Source organism: Leptidea sinapis, chromosome 8 (assembly GCF_905404315.1).
Source record: "Leptidea sinapis chromosome 8, ilLepSina1.1, whole genome shotgun sequence".
Classification (NCBI taxonomy): Eukaryota; Metazoa; Arthropoda; class Insecta; order Lepidoptera; family Pieridae; genus Leptidea; species Leptidea sinapis.
Window position 1 is genome coordinate 5,155,816 of NC_066272.1, and position 21,634 is coordinate 5,177,449.

A 21,634-nucleotide genomic window follows, 5' to 3' on the forward strand; every position below is an offset into this window, starting at 1 on the left:
AGTACGTGGAAGAAAGCTCCTTGAAAACCGCACATCCAGATGGTGAGGATGATATCCTAACTTGTGGCGTGTCGTGCGAAGGTGGAATTCGGCGGCAGGAATCAGGTTAAACAGCTCTTTACCAGGCAATGGTCGGACGTTCCGAGAGGGGCGTCGACAAAGACCTGGTAACCATCGGGATGTGTAGTCAGCAGAAGATCCAATAAGGACGCTATGGGGCTATCAACATCCGGGAGCCGCGTTCGCGACTCAACCAATTGGGACAGACCATACGCCAATGCAAAATTATGCACAGATCGCCCTGCGTAGTCTGTGGTACGTGATCCAAGCCATTCGGCATTGTGCCCGTTGAAATTACCCAAGACTACGATTTCAGCGGAGGGGATCTGTGCAAGCACGTCGTCAATTACCGCTTGAACACAGCCCATGAGATGATCGGTTTCTGCGTTACCACTATGTGACCTGTAGACACACGCATAGATTCGGACGCGGTCCTCTAAATCTACGCGGAGCCAGAGAGTGGACAGGTCCCTACCCTCAAAATTGCCGAGACGGCGACAGCAGATATCTTCCCTAACGTACACACATACCCCGGCATGAGGCAAAAAATTGTGCTCAATTTTGTACCCGGGGTACGTTAAATATGACGTATCGCTAGGTCAAGATATCTCCGTAAGGAAACACAAGGCCGGCTGCGCCGTTTCAAGGTGGTGGTGGACGGCGTTTAAATTGGAGTGAATTCCCCTGATATTGCAAAAGTCCACGTTGAGTGTGGAACGGGGTGCCGTGGTGTTACTGCCTCGTTTGTCCTTGGTCGTGCGCGGTTCTGTGCCCTCCCCAGAATACGAAGGGCAGCCCGGGCTATAGTGCTCGGGTAGGGATCCTCCGACTCTGGTAGAGCCGGTACACTCCTGGGGTAAAATCTTTTTAAGATCCGCTGTCATATTCCATGTTATGGCCACCGATCCTCGACACTAACCTATGCGAAACATAGCGGCACTAGGCCGCTACTTCACGCCGGTATTCTGTGCGAGTGTGGTAATTAACCCGGACGAGTCTGGCCCGATTGTGCTGACGTCAAAAGACTGCAGCGTGACTCTCCCACTTCTAAAAAGCCCTTAGTCGCCTCTAACGACACCCATGGGCCTGGGACTGCCCTATTCTTTTTACGCCCCGGGTAAAGTACAGGACACAGGTTAAACTTTGTCTAGCTCGGAAGTATTTCCAGTGTTTCCATGACCATTCGACATAAGTACTTTCAAAACAGCGCGTACACCTTTCTAAAAGGCCGGCATTGCTCCCATCATTAAAAAAAAATCAAATATTCTAATTCACAGTTCATTCAACGGGCGCAAGAAACTTAGCTTTATTCTTTTCTTTTTAAATCTCTGGAGTTGCAAGAGAATGAATGTGGAAGATGGTGGTCACATTAAAATGAAAAAGAAAGTGCGAACGTTAATCTTATACAAGTTTTTATTGCTGTCGAAACGTGGCATGTGAAAGGTTGAAACAAAAGACGCTCTGAAATCATAGACCGATGCTCCAGGAACTAGGTATCAAGTAGTGTATGGCTGTCACAGTGCTGTCCCACACACTAGCCTCCTGTGGACTCTTATCGAGGCGAGGCATGCAAATGACCTCTTACAGAGACGCATAACATCTGCTCCTGATAACAAAACTTCGTGACAATCACGACCGCTTTATCAAGAGCGTATCGACCGGGAAGAAGATTGAGTACTTATGCTCATATCCTTCTTATTTTACTCAAGCATTGTGATCGACAGACTTGTAAGTATCTTCACGAACAGTAACAATATGATCCAAGTCCATGGGATCCATCTAAAATACGACAAGACTGCAATTACATAACTCTGCAGCCGTCAACCTGAAACTCAAAAAATATCTCATGTTCCTGTTATTAAACTAACACTCTTCAAACCGGAACATACTAGTAAAAGTGCAACGCTGTTTTGCAGCAAAAATCGGAGGTACAAACCAACGTACGTATAAATGACCAGACGGCCTACCATCAACTTAAGCGATATATATATATAAGCGATGCGAATCCGATGCAGTTCAGTTTAGGTACCCAAACTGAATCACTAAAATTCGTACCATGTAGTGCCTTTTACTGAATGGCGTTTGTATCGCTTATGAAGAATGAACGAAATAAAATTGCGTTTCGAAACCTAAAATGATATGATTTTAGCGGTTTTTTTGCGTAGAAAATACTAAAAATACATTTTAAAATTGCGCAATTGCGTCAAATTATAAACTATTAAGCCTTTTTGATACTTATTAAATAATAGTAATATAAATAAATATAGTTCTGTGAATTAGAAATTAAATGTTTGCTTATGTGTTTTCGTAAAAATAAAGAGTTATGAACGCACCTCCATTGATGTTTGATTTGACAGGACCAAAGAGTACATTTTTTTAATTCGTTCTTGCGAACAGGCTATAGCCCGGGCCCTTACTGCCTCGCCTTTAGTATTTTCATATTTGGCATTTATTTTCAGTATTTTGTTTTACAAAAAAGTCCAATAAAGTATTCTCATCTCATCTTTAATCAATAAAAATTTTCTTTTCTATGTTTTCACTGTTTTTTAAAAGTTATTAACAACACGATTCACTTTCCTCTGAGGAAATAGCAACTTTTTTCGAATCGGTCACTTTGACAAATAAGCTATCCAGTTTAGGTTGAAATAACACCTCATTGTACGAATGAATGAACGAACTAAATCAGTTTGCGATTCAGTTGATATCATTTTTAACATTCAATTTACATCATTGCGATTTAATCAGTTGATTTGACGTTAACCTAAATTAGATAGCACTAATCACGTCGTGGTACGAAATAGCAAATCAGTTCATTTTAGGTTGTCAATTGAATCGCAATAAGAGTTCATGGTAGGCCCGCAGAGATTGGAACTTGTGCACACTACGGTCTTCTTGGGTATCACGTTAGATAAAAAGCTTCAGTGGGGTCCACATTTTTCCCTTCTAGCAGATAGACTCAGCTCTGCGGCATATGCCGTTAGAAAGATTAGAGAGTACACAAATGTTGCGACCGCTAGATTAGTGTACTTCAGTTATTTTCACAGCATCATGACGTCCGGTATTTTACTATGGGGTCATGCTGCTGACATTGATATGGTATTTGCTGTGCAAAAGAGAACTGTTCGTGCTATATATCAGCTTGGTTATAGACAGTCTCTCAAAGAAAAATTTAAAGAAATAAATATTATGACTGTTCATTGTCAGTACATTTATGAAAATTTAATATACGTTCACAAAAATCGTCACCTTTTTGCTCTTAATAGTGATTTTCATTATTATAACACTAGAAATAAGGGATTGCTTGTAACTAATTCTAGTACGCTTCATAAGATACATAATAGCTTTAGGGGTAAATGTATACACTTCTATAATAAAGTCCCAGCCACTGTTCAGGCATTATCTATAAATAAATTTAAATGTTTTATAAAAAATGGCTCGGTCGTAAATCCTATAACTACACTGCTGAATATCTAAATGATCGGACAGCCTGGGACTAGATTGTGATTATTTTATAGCGATAGAAATCAGTGTACAATATTGTATATTTTTATTGAAAAGAGCGCAAAAAAAGAATGCTGGTAGAGTTTCTTGCTCCGTTTCTTCTCTCTCAGAGCGCCATTTGTTTCCGAAGCGGTAGTAGTATCTAGTATATTAGAAATGACATCAAAAAGAATTCTAAAGGAATCAATTTTGAGAAAATAAATGCCTTTTTATGCCTGCCTTTTTAATAGGTGTGGCGGTAGTATTGCCACGGAAAAATTAATGTCAGAGTTAGTTTTAGAAATAATTAAGGAGCAACTGCAAAAACTTAAACTGTGTGTGCTAAGACGAAACGACACAAGTGAAACTTCATCAAGAAGAGGTATAAATAATAGGAAATACAACTATATTATATTAACAAACTAACTATATACTCGTATACAGTAATTATTGTGTATAATGTACTGTAGTCAACTTTGCTCTACTAATCTTTCGTCGTGTCTCGACTTTACATTGCAGAGCGTAACAGCTCATTCTCATTCGAAAAATACTGTGGTGAACGCGTCTAAAGAAGTTTTTATTTACAAATAGATATATACCTATCTTTAATCTTGGCACACAATCGTATTCGCTCACGCAGCCGCCTGTCATATTTTCTAATTAAGTTCATTTAAATATCACGCACTATTTTAAGACATTGCAACACAGAAACTGGTTGTTTCACGTTAGTTATTAGCAGGTTGCAAATTATTCGTATCTAGCTGTGTTCTGCGTAGGCGACGAGCCGATGCGGCGCCGTTTGCTGTGCTTATGTATGAGTTATTGGAAAGCAATTATATCTGATTGCAGAACTTATATCCGATATAATGATTTGTGATATAATGATTTTCACATAATTCAGGCCTTCGAATGGATAAATTTATCACATTACTACGAATGTTATTGAATTAAAAATTACTAGTATAATAATTGGACGTAGTTTCTGAAACACGTTGCAAGCCACAAACATCACATTTGAAGGAATTCGTGCTTAAACTTTCCATACGTGTGGGTTGATCTACTAAGTGATGATATCATTTAAAGAGTGACAGTACGGCTGCCATTTTCTGTCAGTCCGTTAATATTAATCCCGTGACCAGTTTTGTGTTCTTAACTCAATTTCGACATGATTGTGGTTTGGAAAGTTTTTTTTCTGGACGTCCATTTATTCTAATTTTAGGCTTTGTTTTTGTATGGGAGAGGAAGACATACGAGCATACGGGTCACCTGATGTTTGACCTTTTTTTGAAGATACCCATGTCGTATCATCCTGGAAACACCGTAAAAGGAAGCACATTTTACAGCTTGCTTCTACGTAGAAGAAAGTTCCTTGAAAACTGCACTGCACAAGTCCAGGTGCTCAGGTTGATATCCTAATTTGTGTTGTGTCGTGCGTAGGTGGGATTCAGCGGCAGGAATTAGGTGAAACAGCTCTTCGGAACACTCCCCGTGATAAATTCGGTGGATGCTACACAAATCCTTTGTATAAACCTGTATATTTACCTGTAGATAGAGAAATACTCAAAATTTATTTAATATAGATGGTGGCTTAATAAATTACATCAAATGAATGTTGGTAAATATAGTTATACAGGCTGTCCGTAAGAAGTGGACCAACGGTATGGTGATGTTACCTAGTAGGGTCGTCAAATTTTATTGTTCTACGCCTAGAAGTTTTAAAGTTGCGATAATTTTTAGCATTTTATATTATTAAAACAAAAAAATAGAATTTTCGAGTCTGAGCAACATACCAGCACGAAGTTAAAGCATAAAAAACTATTTGTTAAAAAAATGTGCTTCGTTCAAAGCTCACTTTACTGGTGAATAAAATTATGTGGTAAACTTTATAACTTAAAAGTTTTGAATTTATTCATTTATCTATATTTATCGTTATATTTAAATCATTGTGAAAACATCTACTGTGAGTGTGTCGGTCTTCGACACTGAGGTAGTTATCGACAGTATTTTTTTTCATCAAAATATTAAGCAGGATTTATAGTTTTATTCTGAAAACACTACATTACGTCCAAACAACATTAACAATGGTATTTTGACAACTGTCAATCGATATTAAAGTGCTGCATTCAAATGGCGGAGTTTTAAAAACCAACGGCCAGACGACTTCTCGAAAAATCGTGAATTATTAAGAAAATCGGTAAGGTGTAGTTTTTTGTTTGTTTCACATATGCTTTGTTTGCTATAGAAGTGTGCTTTTATATTTTAGATCGAAGAGACATTGTACGTACATTTAAACATAACATATGACATTGAAAGTTGTATTTTTGAAGTGAAACTTCTATAGAATCGTTCTGATTTCAACGGAAAAAACGACAGGATGTGTAGGACAAAAATGTGTAGGATGAAGCCGGCAAAGAACGAGACAGAAATATGCATACTATTTTATTTTTATGTATGACGCGAGTAGGTAGGTATAAGTAACTTAATATATTCTTATGTGATACGCACGACTTATAACTGCATAGACACCAGGAGAACATAAATATGGTAGCGGTGTTAGTAATGTCTTTCATAGCGGTTGAAATCATGTGTCATCCTAGCAACATGTACCAGGACCTCATATGCACTTTAGAGGTTCATGCGCAATGCAGGTTTCACTTCTCACATGTGTACTTTGTACACATGCATTTTTTTTTTTTTTGATGCTGGTGTTTATTTCTGATCATTTACGTTTGTTCAGTTATCGACATATTGTGACGAAAATTAACTTTATTTTACAAATTTTTCTTACTGATTTCATATCGTTCTTTTTAATAAGACAAATCGATTTATCATTGAAAATCTGGTTTTGGCATTTTTTTTCCTGTTTATAATTTCTTATTAGAGTAGTATCTTAATAGAGTAGCTATTACCATATGCCATCGTCCACTGCTGGGCTATCGGAAGTTTTTGCCAAATTTGTCATGCTTGGCATGCGGGATAGTGAACGTATATATAACTTCTTATGCTATATTTTGAACAAAACAACGCGCTAACCCCAAACATCAATTCGTCCATTATGTCGATCATTGAGTGTTCATTACTGATGTGTGTCGATTACTGGTAGTCCATTACTGAATTTGTGGTGTCGAATACTGACACAATTAATGTTTTTAACATTTTTTTTTCTCTTTTGATAGGTAAAATTGACACAAATAAAAGCAATATACCTTTTATTGATTATATATCTGTTAATATTCGACAATCATTAAAAGTCAGAGAGAGTTTTTATGTGTTGTATACTTGGTCAAACTAAGCTCCCTTAAATTGTCGATAACTGCAACAACTACGGTACACGAATTTTGGAATAAAATAATGTGATTCTTATTTAATTACTAGCTGACCCGACAGACGTTGTTCTGTGTATAATGATAACAATTTTTTTTTTTTATGAATTTGTCAGTAATATATCACCCTATATATGCACCCTGTTGTTATAATGAAATTGTTTCACAGCAGAACTGTCAAACCGCTGCGTCAATAAATTCTCTCATAGAAAACATGTCCAAGAGCACACAACTTGACATGTCACTATCACAAAGGGTAACCGAAGTAAAGAAATTCTCGCGCACGTAGGGGTATATTGGTAGTCTAATTTCATATATTATGGTTAGGTTCAGAAATTTAATATGTGACAAAACTTATCATTTATCAATCAACATAAAAATAATCTGATAGATAGTTAACAACTGTGTTAATATACCAACTATAGTTAGCTAAAATTAAGTTAAAGTTTATAAGGTAAAAAACCATCTGAGAAAGTTAGAAAGAAATGTGAAAATTCTAATTAGTTATTCATTTGAAACTATTCTTTCAATTTGTTTTCTGAACGACAGGGGACACATCAAAGGAAAAACAAATTTGTTGTTTTTATTTAATTCCGAGTATTTTCCTATTTATTCACCTCTTAAACCTTCCCTGGACTTCCACAAATAATTCAAGACAAAAATTAGCGAAATCGGTCCAGCCATTCTCAAGTTTTAGCGAGACTAACGAACAGCAATTCATTTTTATATATATATTTATATAGATATATAGATAACGAGTAGGTAAATGAAAGCAGATTTTCATATATAGTTAGAGGTAAAGTAAAAAGTGTACGCTTTGTTAAATTACTTATTACTGTAATTTTGAAGACATTAAATGAAGATGAAGAATTTCGAGACATTGTGCAGTTTTGTTCTTCATATCTAGACTATCAATTCGAGCTCAGACGTAACGTTAAATCTATTAGTAGCAATACGCCTTGACTCTGAAGTCCTTACATCCTTTCACATTCACTGAAGCATCTCCTGGGCTCCTGTTGGGTCCACATTAATCATATCTCGTCAAACGCGTTAACCGGCGGATGTTCACGTAAATAGCTGAATGCAAAATGTGACAGTTGGCCGCTCATCAATCAGTGGCGGTCGAGGGAAATGGAAACGAACTTGTGTAAAAGTTGCAAAAATAAGATATCCGGTTCGACTTTGACTTGGGATCGACTGTTAATGATTTTGGAAATGGCTTTATGATACTAAACAATTCGTTATTTTTTTAAAGTCACTCTCACTTCTGGGATTAATTACACAAATAAAAATTGTTAACAAAATTTATAATGATGCGGGACCGCGTTCTGTGCGAGCGCTCTTCCACTGAGCCAACCATTCGAGTAACGTATGTTCATAAAACTTGGTATGTCTTACTCAACTCTCAGGTTATGGTTTCATCAAGACTTATGAACGCAACGTCATTCGAACGGCTGGCTCAGTAGAGCGTTCGCACAGAACGCGAGAGGTCGCGGGTTCAAGTCCTGCATCGTTAATTTATGATAAATTCAATTTATAATACTATATTTATTTAAATTGGCTTTACTCACGATTATTCGGTGTTGCTAACTAGTTTTCATCAGGGTGAGTGTTATTAGTTAGCAGTCGCGTCCCGTCTAGCACTACAAATTTGCGCTCGTAGTGCAGGGCTGGGTCGCAGAGGGCGCGGGGGGTGATTTCAAATACGACAGAGCTGAATCGCTTGTACCACCTTTGGCGTTTAAAATGTACACATGAAGTACACTATATAATCTTCAGCACTATTATGGGTCTTACTACGATATACGTTCAGCTACACTGACTTCCAAGTAAGTGGCAGAGCCCATCCCTTGTTTCTGTTAAAATTAGGTCGATAGTTGATTTTAATGGCTTTATGATAAGTGAAGTTTTCTTCTTTAACAACATTGATATCATCAAAGTCTTATAAGCAATCACATTAAAAATATAAATACGACTAGCACTTTTGTATAGTGCGACTATAAATACATACGATAGAACATACTAAAAAATAAATTACAAATATTTATTTATTACAACAAAATACAAAATATATACTATAATAGCAACCGCCGATGCTTTCATTCATTCCACATAGTCCACTTTATATAGGTAGATTGCAATCTCACCATTGAATAGGACTTTATTTACAATAGTTACTTTATCAGAATTGCTACAAAACATTTTGTTTCTACCGTGACAATTACACCACAATCAGTCCACTTGTATTGTCCAAATTCGTCCAAATTTAACATACTAACACACATAAATTTTTTGTAATATACCTACTAAAACTAGTTAAGTTATTCTTGCAGTAAGTATAATAGCGGCTTTACTGTAAATAATTAAAACAACAGATCAATCCTATTGCACAGAATTACAGAATTACTGGCCTAACCTAATGATCAAGTGAAAATTTCGTCACAATAAAACTCGCCGATTTGGAATCCACAAAAACATCGATTTATAGAAACAAAAATTATAACGCAATCGTCCTTCAGGTCTGTATGCACATCTTAAAGTTTATCGCGAAGAAAAAGCAATCTATTGGAAAAGTCTTTGACAATTTATACATCTGAATCTATTGTAGACTGCTATCTCAATCTATTGTAGACTGTTACAACGTAAAAAAAATTGAGGGTGACAGTTAACCTCTATTTTGAGCAATGCACGCACACTACCACAAAGTGACACACAAATCGCAAGTGCAAGACGTAGTTTGTCAATCTAAAGTAATAAGCCTGGCTTGTTTTCATCTGATGTCTAACAAAAACAGGCTCTCTCTATCTAGGCTTCTAATTATCTAAGGGATATTTATAACTATACAGCTATCAGTAAACTATGATTACTCTCATTTTGTAAAATGAAGTACGATTCCACGTAAAAAGAAAACTCCTAAGATAGTTTAAATAGTCGAATAAAATACCCCTGAATAGTCAGATTGCCACATAAACAAAATGTTCGTGGTTCAACTCGGTCGCTTGATTATAATGTTAATATGGATTTAAGAAACGGTTGGCCACATCAGAAAACAAAACAAAAATAGAACTGTGATGAAACATAGCTTTATTTGTGTTTTGTTAACGCAACTCCGCGTTGTTCTAAGAACGGTAACACGAAAATTTTGAATTTGTTTAATTATGTTTGTATCAACCCATTTCCTTGAAGTATGTTTCTTGTTTACTGACCTTAATGTGATATTAATATACCGACAAATTACAGTTGACTTAATGTTGTACAAAAAATAGATTTTTAGTTGAGTTTCACAATTTACGCAAAATTCTAGCAGCCTTACTTATAAACGCAGTGTAAAGTTATACCAAGTTTAAAATTAGTTTTCTCTGTCATGTAATACTGTAGTGACAAAGGTAAGATAAAGACAAAAAGTTTTAAGCTTGGAATAATTTTACTTCTCGTTTATAAATAACACAGCATATGAGTAACGAATCGTATAGTTTATTAGCAAGAAAAATATAGTTTGTGTCATAGTTTAGTTGTTCCTTTACAATTGATCTATGGAGGAACGCCATATATTTAGACGGAGAGGATGGTTTTTGAGTTTGTGGAGCGTGGCTTAAATTTATTTTGATTGAAAGAAGTGAACAATTTTGTAAAATCATGCAAAAAAAAATATTTATACATTTTATTTATTTTGAAAACAAACACTATTCACAAAATATAGAAAATAAAAGCATTAATAAATAACAGTTTTAAATGTGGGATTCAGTGCTCTATAAACGGCTCGATCACCTAGCGTTGCTAAGAGACGTGGCTTCATTGTGTGTCTTTTACCGCATTTATCACTGGGAGTGTTCCGAAGAGCTGTTTTACCTGATTCCTGCCGCCGAATTCCACCTTCGAACGACTCGCCACAAATTAGGATATCATCCCCACCATCTGGATGTGTGGGGTTCTTCCATAGTGCAGTTTTCAAGGAACTTTCATCCACATACGACAAAGCTGTGAAATGAGCTTCCTTGTGCGTGTTTCCGGGATGATACGACTTCCTTAAAGGTACACACCCCTATGATACATCTGGTGTTGCACGAGAATTAGGGTGGCGGTGATCACTTAACACCAGGTGACCTTTTTTATGGAAAAGGAGGACAAACGAGCGTACGGGTCAAACCTGTTTGCAACAACACTAACACAATTAAAATATTAATGTTAGAAGAGAAGATGTAAAACATAATTGAAATAGAAGTATTAAAACAAAAATCTAACAAATCAAACAATAAATTACTTAGAATATCAACAATTAATTAAACCATTTAATAATAATATACATTAAAATCAGTCATCGCTTGCTTTATTTAAATTGTACATAACATTTACATTAAATTTGTTAAGAGAAAGATGAAAAATGCCAAAATATTTAAAAAGTTTATTTTACTGGGCACAATTTCCTATAAACAAATGATTTTTTAGCAAATTCAGTACTAGTTGGACGAATATAAAATCATATAGAATTTAAACGAAAATAAGATCGTATTATCATATAAAATTTTATAAATAATTATGGCTTACAATCAATTCGATGTTATACTTATAAAAATATGATCACTTAAATCAGGTACGCCTCCTTACCTCCCTTTCTATAAAAAAAAACAAACCATTATTTCTAAAATTATCCACACATCTAAAATTATCTGACCTTAACAAGTACAGAATATATACTTTAGTAGTGCCGGTGCAACAAAGAATCGTTAAATTTAAATTTATAGTTTATACGTAAAATCATACTGCACATAAACTGAACACGAATGTCAAAACATAAAATACGAGAGATCTGAATTTATTTAAAACACATTGTTAAGCATTCAATGCCCGAAGTTTTATAGTTTTTGTAGGATAATAAAATTTTCATACCGCAAGGAGAGCCATAAGCTTTAAACTATCACTTGTTAGGCTTTCCACAAACGAAGCGTGAATATTATTTAAAATAAATCTCTCTTAACTGAACACAACTACGACAAGTTGATATAGTTAGTAGTTAATACACTAATTTAGGTAGAGCATCTCGTTAGGAACTTAAAAACATTTTATCAATCAGAGCCTTCTTGGCACAGGATGCAAGCTATATGGATACTACAGTAGCGCCTTTTTCTGCCATCAAGCAGTAGTTAAATTGCTGGGATAGTAAGGCTTATGTTTCAAAGTGATTGCGATGGTGTTCAGAATTTTTGGGTTCATTGTAATGGGAAGGACGTTTAACTTACCACCATGTGAAAGTATTGCTTGTCTGGTCACTTCTCATAAGAAAGTGATGGTAAGGCCCACTTTATATGGTGGATATTCTTTACATACTAAAAACCTGCTCTATTCTGGTAGTTCAACAGCTTTTCTAGCTTTATAGCCATGGAGACCATAACAATAGTTATCGGGCTCTATTCAAAAACTTAACGTGGGTTGAACCAGCATCCTCGAGACGTACAGTACAGAAACGTATTTACCAACCGGTCAAACGTTACGTTTGTGGTAGCCCTAACTAGACACTAACAATGCCAAGTTTGTTTTGAGGCTTGGTATTGTAAGCACGTAGTCGAGTATCACGTCCGTGTGTGGCTTCTGTCTTTCCACACTGATTACAAATACAGAGGATTTTTACCCAATTCCAGCGATATGAATGTAGGTCACATATTTTTTTCTCACATATTAACGAAGGGCCTAATGAATAATTCATTTAATATTTTTGTGAACGGCTACAATGCGTGAAAACTTTAAGAGAAGTTTTCATACTCCTATAGATCTCAGCACTGTATTTATTTATTCACTCATACAAAATAATAATTAGGCTAGAGTTAAGGGCTCCGTCATAGGTCTTGGTATTAAATTTAAGAATAAACTGTCCGGCAATATAGGTACTACTAGTAGGACTCACTGAGTATAAATTAAAAAGAAATATATTAAAGCTTCTTTGACAAAGAAGGCTTACTATAAAGGCATAAAAGGCATTTATTTTCTCAAAATTGATTCCTTTAGAATTCTTTTTGATGTCATTTCTGATAACTTCTAGATACTACTACCGCTTCGGAAAAAAAATGGTGCTCTGAGAGAGAAGAAGCGGCGCAAGAAACTCTCCCAGCATTCTTTTTTTGCGCTCTTTTCAATAAAAATATACAATATTGTACAGTCATTTCTATCGCTATAAAATAATCACAATCTAGTCCCCGGCTATCCGATCATTTAGATATTCAGCAGTGGAGTAATAGGATTGACGACAGAGCAATTTTTTTATAAAACATTTTTTTTTTTAGATAATGCCTGAACAGTGGCTGGGACTTTAATTTACCCTTAAAGCTATTATTTATCTTATGAAGCCTACTAAAATTAGTTACAAGCAATCCCTTATTTCTAGTATTATAATAATGAAAATCACTATTAAGAGCAAAAATACGTAAGTACTGTAGCTTTTATAAAGTATAATTATGCATAGTTCTTGTATGGTTCTGCACAGGCCACCTAAAAATTGTATAATATTATATAATATAATAGTAAATATAATATTAATAATAATAATAATAATAATAATAATAAAATAGTTTTATTTAATTCTACAATAGTTAGGTACATAAAAATTTACACAAGTTAAAGTTAATCTAATATATAAAATTCTCATGTCGCGGTGTTTGTAGTTAAACTCCTTCGAAACGGCTTCAGCGATTCTCATGAAATTTTGAGTGCATATTGGGTAAGTCTGAGAATCGGACAACATATTCTATTTTTCATCCCCCTAAATGTTAAGGGTGGTCCACGCCATTTTTTTTTTAATTTTTTTAACATTTTATTTTAAATTTGTTTGATTATGAGTCAGCATTAAAAAATACATACAACATCAAATTTTTACCCATCCACGATCAACAGTTACTTTTGTATCGCGTTTTTAATATTGCCAATACAACGTTTGCTGGGTCAGCTAGTTAGTAATATAATTGTAAAAAAAATATCAAACTAAGTCATTATATTATATAGCCATAGGTTTATTAAATAAGTTGTTATATAGCGTCCGACACAGAATAATTCCTTACCATTCAGTTTCCGGTATTTCATTACGATTGACTCACTTTTGGATGAGGCCATCCCCGAGAACGAAACCCTGACTTTTGAACTTTTTACACACGATTTTTAGTCGGAGCTGTAGTTGTCCTTATCAAACCAATGATTGTCTCGCCCGTGTTATCTGTTCTCGCACGAAAGCATTTTGTTTTAGAATTATTACATCTCAAAAAGGCCTCAGCTAACGACTTCCTCTTAATCTGCACATAGGCGAAGGTAAGAATTATAGAGCATGCTACAGTCAGACGGACAATACTTACAACTTTTATTTCCTTTATCTTAATATATATAAATCCAGTGTACTTTTTTCCAGAGAACTCCTTAACTAATGAACGGATTTTAATGCGGATTACCATATGCAGTGCAGTTTAGAACTTGGCTTAGTAACTTGAGAGAGAGGATACTTTTTATTTTGCTTTGGGACCCATAGTTATTTTTATTTCTAATTTTTGTTTCGTATGAACATAATATTTTCTATGAGATAATTTATTGACGCACAGTTCTGCCGTGAAACAATTTCATAATAACAACAGGGAGCATATTTTACGAAATAATTCTTGATGTTATGAAATATTATTGTATATATTACTATATAATATTTGTATATATAATATTATCAAATTCCTTAAAGAAACAGTATTTTATTTATTTTATACAGAACAACGTCTGTCGGGTCAGCTAGTATGTTATATAATGCAATAAAAACACCATTCACCAGTGGGAGGCTCGTTTGCACCGGATGCCGGCTAGATTATAACGCCTGTTTGAAAGGCGCCGTAGCTAGTGAAATTACTGGGCAAATGAGACTTGATCTTATGTCTTAAGGTGACGAGTGCAATTGTAGTGCCACTCAGATTTTTTGGGTTTGTCTATAATCTTGAGCGGTGCTGTATTGTAATGCGCAGGGCGATACGTCCTTCTCGTCTCATCCCTTATTTTCATATAAAAAAAACAACAGAAATAATGTTATTCGCATAACCCGCTTACCATACTTTAATTGTTTTTGTTATGCACCTATGTTCGGAACGGCTACTATGTTAAGCGAGGTTTTAAGTACATACTTTATTTTATTTGAGGGTTTGAGATCTACTCGCGCTTGACCGGTCTGATCAAATTCAAATTCAAATTCAAATTCAAATTCAAATTCAAATTCAAATTCAAATTCAAATTCAAATTCAAATTCAAATTCAAATTCAAATTCAAATTCAAATTCAAATTCAAATTCAAATTCAAATTCAAATTCAAATTCAAATTCAAATTCAAATTCAAATTCAAATTCAAATTCAAATTCAAATTCAAATTCAAATTCAAATTCAAATTCAAATTCAAATTCAAATTCAAATTCAAATTCAAATTCAAATATTTTTATTCAAAATAGGATTTATAATCACTTGTTGAGCGTCAAAATCTACCACCCATTCAAAAGAGACTGCCTCAGACCTGAGAAGAATGGGCGCAAGAAACTCAGCGGGCTTTTTTTTATATAAAATATGGATTACAATGTAATATCGTACAATAAACATTAATAATTAAAGAGCCTGAGGGTGTTCGCTTTAATCCCAGTCCGTGGTGTCATTAAGAAAATCGTTTATGCTATAATAACCTTTCCCACACAAACGTTTTTTAACAATTCTTTTACATTTCGTAACACATTTGTTTTGTACATTTTCTGGGATCATATTGTAGAAGCATATACATCGCCCAACAAAAGACTTACTAACTCGACCCAACCGAGTAGTAGGCATAACAAGTTTTATGTTTGTTCCTCGTGTTAACATTATGAATGTCACAGTTTCTAGAAAATTCCTCAATGTGCTTATGAACATACAAAACATTATAAAAAATGTATTGAGAAGCAACAGTCAAAATATTTATTTCTTTAAATTTTTCTCTCAATGATTCTTTAGGACCTAGGTTATAAATCGCGCGAATAGCCCTCTTCTGCAGCACAAAGATAGTATTAATATCGGCCGCACTGCCCCATAACAATATACCATAACATAGGACATAATACTATGAAAATAACTAAAGTATACTAATCTCGCCGTATCTATGTCAGTTAACCGTCTGATCAAACACATCCCGTATGTAAATTTGTGAAGTCATCTACTTTCATCTAATTATTTTATCTTTAGTGTACATCAACCTTAAATCCTCGCCCGCCACGTAACAATGCGTATTCGACGCTTTATAAGATCGACAACGCTCTTGTAATTCCTCTGGTGTTTCAAGAGAGACTGGTTAGCGGTGATTAGATACCATCAGATGACCTATGAATATTTTTTTTATGGAAAAGCAGGACAAACGAGCGTACGGATCACCTGTTGTAAAGTGATCACCGCCGCCCACATTCTCTTGCAACAGGAAGGTGTACGCGTTTTTTTTTAAGGTACCCATGTCGCATCGTCCCGGAAACACCGCACAAGGAAGCTCATTCCACAGCTTTGTAGTACGTGGAAGAAAGCTCCTTGAAAACCGCACCGTGGAGGACCGCCACACATCCAGATGGTGGGGATGATATCCTAACTTGTGGCGTGTCGTGCGAATGTAGGATTCGGCAGCAGGAATTAGGTGAAACAGCTCTTCGGAACACTCCCGCTGATAAATGCGATAGATTTTTTTTTCTCTTTATTGCTAGGGAACTGTATGAAAAGTTTAACTTGCAATAACTATATTATTTTCCAGTACAAAAACTGACTGCATATTTCTACAATTTTTTAAGTATTCTTCACAGACATTTAGATTTGGTACTTATGAACGGATAGAGTAGTGTATAAAAAAAACGAACAAAAAATATCGATTATTGAAACGCAAGCCGTAGTTTAAACTATAAAGCGTAAAAGGGGTTCAAAGCAGGCCAGCCTCGCCTATTAGAACTCCATAATTGTATGGGTGCTATTGTGCGAACTGTGAATGACCTCTTCAGCATAATAATGTACTATACTCGTAGGGAACAGGGATGCGCAGACGCGCGTGCGACGGAGGGGCGACCGGTTTGAAATTAGAACGTTTTTTATTTGACATACACCGCCTTTGTCGGCGCCCGCCCGGTGCGCATGCGCTAACTCGACAAACACATCCAATGAAATAAGCTGTATTTTGTTTCATTTCCTTTTTTGAATGGCCTCTGCCCTTTTGATATGTTTTCGAAGGGCGAGGATAAATCTTCTATGATTGATTTTGTTTTTATAGAATGCAATGAATTGTGGCCTTATTTCCGTAGATGGTGGAGATAATTGTGATACCGAATAATTCTAAATAAATTCCTCACATAACAAAAGGGCATAAATAAGCGTGGGGCTCACTTTATGATGTGCTTTTGTTCCCGCTTCCCGATTTTTTGAAGAAATCATTCCTTGTCTTCCGTTTGAACGCGATTTATATAAACGATAAGGATTATTAAGATTTAATTTTTTGGGTGAGTCTTCTAATCTAAGGGTAAGAGCAAAATTCAAAAGAGAATTATTTACAGTAAGCATGTATAGTATGTTATTGTAATACCAACCTATTGTTATGTTTATGTTTAATATTATCCTCTAAATGTTTAAAATTTATAATAAAAAAGCAAACATCGGTTTTCAATTAAATAAACTTAATGTACCCTAAACTACTAATAATAATTATATAATATAATATATATCAATAATTATTATAACATTATTAATGATGCGATCAAAAGTTTTATTCAGTGTGTTAATTATTTTAGTGCCATCACATCCTGAACTTTTGTGTAAATAATTAATAGCAACCCGGGTAGGGTTGATAGGTTAGCAACAATTTAGGAACTCATAATTACTATGAAAAACTCATAAATTATTTAAAAAAGCGACAGTGGCGCAATAGGTTGAACTGTTGACTCTCACCACGATGCCCCCGGTTTGATTCTCGCCTACCATATAACAATATTTTTCGGTTTTTTAATTTATATGCACGTTTATTTGACCCTTTATAAGGTCGGCAACACTCTAGTGATTCCAATGGTGTTACAAGAGAGATGGTTTAGCGGTGATCAATTATCATCAGGTGATCTGTATACTCGTTTGTCCTCCTCTTCCATAATAAAAATCAAAACGATATTATGACTGAATATGTTGATATAATTGAGTTACTGTTTAGGAACTTCTTGAGAGGACGTCACACATTGATTTTTATAACTCAAATTGTCGCCAGCTTTTGTCAAAGTCAAAGTCAAATAAATTTATTCGATTAGGATTAAACTAACCGCTTTTGAATCGTCACTACAAATATATCTTAAAAATTACCATATGTTCGTAAAATCTTTAGCTCGTGAGAAGAACATACCTACCTATAAGAAACTCAACGGCCACTCTTTTCAATCAAATAGAGTATTTTACAATGGCTGTAACATAACATAATAAATTAGTTTGTAAGATGCTGCATTCAATAAATGAGTCGTAACTAACGTAATTAACTGTTTAAATATAAATTATCGTATATTGGATGCATCAATCTTTAGAGCTTGAATTCATTGTTTGCGTAAAGATGCCTCGTGAACATGAATGTCGTGATTACTGAGGTACTTGTTATACAAGATGGACTTCAAGTTTCTTATCGGTTCTTCTCCCCAAAGCCCCATCACGAACTGATGTAGTGTCATAACGTGTGAAGTGTTGTTGCAATAAGTAAAATACAAATGCTAATTGCGGTAAATAAATAAATTTCGCCTATTACACACCACTGGTAACATATAATAATTTAGCTAGACTTAAGGGCTCCTTAATAGGGTCTTGGTATTCAATTTAACAATAAAATACCAGACAGTATACTGAGACTCACTGAGCACAAATTCAAGAAATATATTAAAGCTTCTTTGAAAAAGTAGTCTTACTATAGTATAGTAGATTATATAGAGGATAATGATGCAATGTTATTGTTTGGTTCTGCGCAGGCCACCTAGAATTGTTTAATATTATAATCCATACTAATATTATAAAGCTGCAGTGTTTGTTTGAACGCGCTAATCTCTGGTATTACTGGTCCGATTTGAATGATTCTTTCAGTGTTGGGTAGTCCATTGATCGAGGAAGGCTGTAGGGTATGTTTTTTTTTTCAAAATTAGGGATCCGTAATAAAATTGCTATTTTGTAACACAAGGTGTAAAATCGAAAACCTATTTTTGCGTGCGCTGCAAAAACTATTGACAATAGAACAAAATGATGTACAGGCTATAATATAGGCAATATTTTATTACTTATAAAACTATCGCGTGAATTATACTTTATATGGCAAAACAACGTTTGCCGGGTCAGCTATATGTTGATATAATTATGGCCAGAACAGTGTTCTCATTCGTTGCACAAATGTATATAATAAATCCTTCAAAGATATAGATCCATTCTACGGTTCTAGGTTGACCTTTAAAAACCACACCATAAAAAGTATTGTAGAGAAATCTCATTCGTAACAAATATCTTTATTTATTTATTAATAGATTAAACTATCAAATATATGTATTGTTCTATTAAATCTGTAAATCTGTGTATGTATCATGTTTTTCTCTTGTTTATATTCATTTTTCAGACTTATACATATAATCCATGATGCAACCAACGCAGGCACTATTTAAAATTTTTTTTTTTTTAATTTCTTTGATCGTGTGTTATTCATTGTTCTTTTTTTTTCTTTATTATTGTAAACACTGCTGTTCCTTCCATTAGGTAAACTGTGGTAGACTATAATTGGCTATGTTTTTGTATTTAACTATAAGTATTTTGTTTGAAGCTGTTGTCAACCCCAATAAAAAAAAAATAAAAATAAAATAAAATGGTCTATAAGATGGGCTGGGAGTTTCTTATAAGTTCTTCTCCCCATTTCAAAGCCACTTGATGTATATTCATAACGTTTACCAAGTGTTGTTGCAATATGTTAATGTTACTGTAACTCCCTATGTAAATTAATATACTATTTACTTTGATTAACTCGAGTGTTACACATTTAAATAAAACGCTATTTCTCAAAAATCTAATGGAAAAACATCGTTATAAACATACGCGTTTTAATCCTTTCAAAAGTGTATAATAAATATATTTCTGTCTAAATTCACCACATTATAATTATGACATGCTAAACTTATTTATATTGCAACTTATACATTATAAACATTGAATGAATGTGAATGTCAGAGTCCTTGGCCTTAATTTGTTCAGAATAGGTTCTCTATTACGTAGTGCATATTACCTCAATTACCCAATCCATCAATATTAAACTCAGCTATTGTAAAGTTATTGTCAAATATTTACCTACATATATACGCTAGAATAAATAGAGTTTAAATGGAAGTTGATCGAGACCCTAAGGAAGAAGTTAAAAAAAAATTGTTTTAAAATTAAAATGAATTTGATATTACAAACAAATATACATTAATATTGAAAAGATAAGAATAGTACTAATTTAATAATCATGTCGGAATATAATTCGTCAATTTAGATTAGGCAATACGCACAGGTAAGTCCGTAAAGGATTTTTTCTATGCACCCTTGTATGTATTTAAGATCCGAATTTGTAAGATTTTGACTTTCTTCTAAATCTGAATCCATTTTAATATCGTCTCTAAATAATCCTCCGCTAACTAATCAAATCCATTTTCAATTATTAAAATTTAAATTATTAAAACTTGCGTGAGTCATTATTAAATTATTTATTAGTACAGCTTTACTCACGTTTTTGTCGGTGTCGGTACCGACTAGTTTAGGACCATTCGGAGGTCCTTCATCAGAGTGAGTGGGGTATCGTTATCGCGAACCTAATAATTTTACCCGAATAAATAATTTAAATCCATTTTCAATTCATTTCATTCAACATTAAAAATATAACTGCATATTTTAAGTTGAGTGTTGCTTATTACAATCAAATTTTCATTTCATTATCGAGATACTGTTAAACCATAATAGATTTGAAATCTATATTTAAAATTTTCAACAGGCAAGAATTGGGATCATTCACTGGTGAAGTGTCGAATAATAATTAATATTACCCTTACTTTGTACCATCTAGTTTGGCGCTGAATTGCTTCTGAAATATTCGGTAAGGCTCAAGTAGATGGATTCTGTGCCATCATTTATTTATTTATTTATTTAAAACATCACAAAATCCACAGAACTTAAATTAGGTTATAATAATAGTATTTTGTAGGACTTACATCTAATAACGGATTTACAATATTTATAATAAAACATGATATTTGTGCGTGTGTGGTTTGGTGAGTGTGTGTGTGTGTGTTTGTGAATTACTCTAAATTTAAACTTCCATGCACAAAAGGGACATTGATTGTTGCTAAAGCTGAATTTTAGAAACACTGAAATCTGGAAAAAAACATCTTCTGGAAAAAAACAAATCTGTTAAAACCTATGGGTTTAATTATGTAATTATAATTATATTCAAAGTATTTTCGTAAATAAATAATTAAAAAATAACCAATTTATGTGAGCCTTCTTGAGACTGAGTCTTGTGCCAGAATTTGGTGAGTCAATATCTCCTGAGGATGCCTCGCGTAGAGGCGAAACACGTGTCTAATTGATTGAAGACGAATCTTAGCGGAATTTACACTCAAGAAGGCTCACAATTAGGTAGATCAAAATTTTCTTTTAAATTGTATGTTTTATTGCTCCATGATAGACTTTGATTTTGGAAACTGAAGCCGTAACGTGTAATCCGGTGTCCGCGCTACTCTACATATT